This window comes from Entelurus aequoreus, linkage group LG14 (genome assembly GCF_033978785.1).
Source record: "Entelurus aequoreus isolate RoL-2023_Sb linkage group LG14, RoL_Eaeq_v1.1, whole genome shotgun sequence".
Taxonomy (NCBI): Eukaryota; Metazoa; Chordata; class Actinopteri; order Syngnathiformes; family Syngnathidae; genus Entelurus; species Entelurus aequoreus.
In genome coordinates, this window is record NC_084744.1 from 34,770,084 (window position 1) to 34,773,830 (window position 3,747).

Genomic DNA, 3,747 nt, shown 5'->3' on the forward strand with positions numbered 1-3,747 from the left:
TTGGAGAAAGGTGCTAGTATCAGTTGAAAATGATGAACCACGTGGTCAGAGGCAGCACGGTGGGTAGCGGTTAACGCTCACGCTCCAGCCCCGCCTTCCTTGTCCAGAGTGTACTCCACCTTCCTTGTCCAGGGTCTACCCCTACTTCCTTGTCCAGAGTGTACCCCTCCTTCCTTGTCCAGGGTGTACCCCGCCTTCCTTGTCCAGGGTCTACCCCTACTTCCTTGTCCAGAGTGTACACCTCCTTCCTTGTCCAGGGTCTACCCCTACTTCCTTGTCCAGAGTGTACCCCTCCTTCCTTGTCCAGGGTCTACCCCTACTTCCTTGTCCAGAGTGTAACCCACCTTCCTTGTCCAGAGTGTACGCCGCCTTCCTTGTCCAGAGTGTACGCCGCCTTCCTTGTCCAGAGTGTACGCCGCCTTCCTTGTCCAGAGTGTACACCGCCTTCCTTGTCCAGAGTGTACGCCGCCTTCCTTGTCCAGAGTGTAAGCCTCCTTCCTTGTCCAGAGTGTACCCCGCCTTCCTTGTCCAGGGTGAATCCCTCCTTCCTTGTCCAGAGTGTACACCGCCTTCCTTGTCCAGAGTGTACACCACCTTCCTTGTCCAGAGTGTACACCTCCTTCCTTGTCCAGAGTGTACACCTCCTTCCTTGTCCAGAGTGTACCCCTTCTTCCTTGTCCAGAGTGTAACCCACCTTCCTTGTCCAGAGTGTAACCCACCTTCCTTGTTGAGAGTGTACGCCACCTTCCTTGTCCAGAGTGTACGCCGCCTTCCTTGTCCAGAGTGTACCCCGCCTTCCTTGTCCAGAGTGTACCCCTCCTTCCTTGTCCAGGGTGAATCCCTCCTTCCTTGTCCAGAGTGTACCCCTTCCTTGTCCAGAGTGTAACCCACCTTCCTTGTAGAGAGTGTACCCCTCCTTCCTTGTCCAGGGTGAATCCCTCCTTCCTTGTCCAGAGTGTACCCCTTCCTTGTCCAGAGTGTACCCCTTCTTCCTTGTCCAGAGTGTAACCCACCTTCCTTGTTGAGAGTGTACTCATCCTTCCTTGTCCAGAGTGTAACCCACCTTCCTTGTCCAGAGTGTACGCCACCTTCCTTGTCCAGAGTGTAACCCACCTTCCTTGTAGAGAGTGTACACCTCCTTCCTTGTCCAGGGTGAATCCCTCCTTCCTTGTCCAGAGTGTACCCCTTCCTTGTCCAGAGTGTAACCCACCTTCCTTGTAGAGAGTGTACCCCTCCTTCCTTGTCCAGGGTGAATCCCACCTTCCTTGTCCAGAGTGTAACCCACCTTCCTTGTCCAGAGTGTAACCCACCTTCCTTGTTGAGAGTGTACTCCTCCTTCCTTGTCCAGAGTGTAACCCACCTTCCTTGTCCAGAGTGTAACCCACCTTCCTTGTCCAGAGTGTAACCCACCTTCCTTGTCCAGAGTGTAACCCACATTCCTTGTCCAGAGTGTACACCACCTTCCTTGTTGAGAGTGTACACCTCCTTCCTTGTCCAGAGTGTACACCTTCTTCCATTGTCCAGAGTGTAACCCACCTTCCTTGTCGAGAGTGTACCCCTCCTACCTTGTCCAGGGTGAATCCCTCCTCCCTTGTCCAGGGTCTACCTCTCCTTCCTTGTCCAGGGTCTACCCCTCCTTCCTTGCCCAGAGTTTACCCCTTCTCCCTTGTCCAGGGTGAACCCCGCCTTCCTTGTCCAGGGTCTACCTCTCCTTCCTTGTCCAGGGTCTACCCCTCCTTCCTTGCCCAGAGTTTACCCCTCCTTCCTTGTCCAGGGTAGAGTGTACAGGACTGGCATAGGCTCCAGCCACCCCCGCGACCCCAACAGGGACAAGAGGTAAAAAATGGATTGATATATTCAGTATTCAGAGAAGAAGAAAACAGTGGCATTACTGAACTTGGTCAGCATTCTTCTGGCGTCAACGTTGTCGAGTGGGCAGCCTAGGATGGAGTCAGCTCACTTAATCACTTTATTAGGTCTGTTCCTGTCTCTGACCGTGCTGCCCCGACCCCTGCAGACAACGGCATAGAACACTACAGAAGCCACCACAGTGTCGTAAAAGGTGCGCAGCGGTGACCCGCACACCCGCCTTGATCCTTCTAGCACACAGCGTTTGAATTGTAAGTCCAGTCCAGTTTATAGTTGAGGTGAACCCCCAGGTATTTAATCGAGTCCACTATTTCTATATTTGATCCCTGGATGTTCACCGGTGTGGGTGGTGGAGCTGACCGCCTGAAGTCAATCACAAGCTCTTTTGTTTGACTGGTGTTCAAGTGCAGGTGAGTACGCAAAGCCTGAGATGACTTCTCTGTATTCCTGCTCGCTCCCCGCAGACACACATCCCACCACTGCGAAGTCGTCCGAGAACTCCTGCAGAGGGCAGCGGTTGGAGTCATGCCTGAAGTCTGAGGTATAGAGCGTGAACAGGTAAGGCAAGAGCACCGTCCCTTGGGGAGTCCCTGTGCAGCAAACTACCACATCGGAAGAACAGTAACGCAGCCTAATGATCCACTCCCCGCCCTCTTCCAGGTTCACCCGTAGCAGTGCCGGCTGGCCACCGCACTTCCCGCAGTCTTCAGGTGGCTGAGAACCCGATGCAGCAGGTACACGATGGCATCATCCGCCCTGAGGCTTGGACAGTAAGCAAACTGCAAGGTGCTACATTGGTGACACTGTCTGCACGTGCAGGAGGCTGAGGATGATCCGCTCCATGGTATTCATGAGGTGGGAGGTCAGGGCTACAGATCTGAAGTGGATCAACTCCTTGGGATGAGGTGTTTTAGGGATTGGAACCACACAGCCGGTCTTCCAGTGTGTGGGGACTTTTTCTAGGCTGAGGCTGAGGGTAAAAAAGTTGTTGACCACAACAGTCAACTGGTCTGCACATTCTCTGAGTAGCCTGGAACTGATGCCATCTGGGCCTGTAGCCTTCCTGACTTTGTTCCTTCCCAACTCCCTCCTCACTGGATCCAGACTGATGGAGTGTTGGGTGGGGGATGGCTGGGGGTGGTGGACTGGGGGGCTGTCTGAGAGGGGTTTGTTGAGGAGGTGTGGACCATGCCGAGGTGTGAACTGGGTGGTGTGGTGAGGGGTTGGATGTGAAGGGGTTGCAATGGCTCTAGAGTCAAACCTGTTGAAAAACAACGTTCAGTTTTTTGGCCCACTCTTGGTCGCCGGAGGCTTGGTGACCACTTCCACCTCTTCCATGACCTGAAGTCTGTTTCAGGCTGGTCCGCACTTCACAGATGGGATTTTGCTCCAGCCGTTGTTCCAGTTTTTGCTTGTAGTCCTTCTACATCTTATATTTCAGATTCCGCTGGACTCTTCTCAGTTCTCAGCTCCAACCTTGTTTCCTCTTCTTCTGGTGCAGTAGGGCCTTCAGTGCAGTGGTGACCCAGCGGGTGTTTGACTCTGTTTAAAAGACTTTTGTGGTCTACAGGCTGCATTTAGATCCAGTAGTACCAGCACTGGTGGAAAAGGAGCAGAAGTGACAGAGTAGTCACAGTGCAGCTGTTTCCTGTGAATGAGCCAAGAACAGAAGTTCCTTAAAAAGGGGAACACAGAAATGATCCTTTTGGACTTCTTCTTTCGTGTAACGTCAGATGTTCAACTCTGTGTCGCGTGGCCATACCCGCATCTCTGGTCTTAGGTGGAAGAGGCTGGCTTCCGAGGGTGGTCCATATAAGTGGCAGATGTTGGTGACTGCTCGCCGTCTGTTCGCTGTTGCGAAAAAGGCTAAGTATCGCT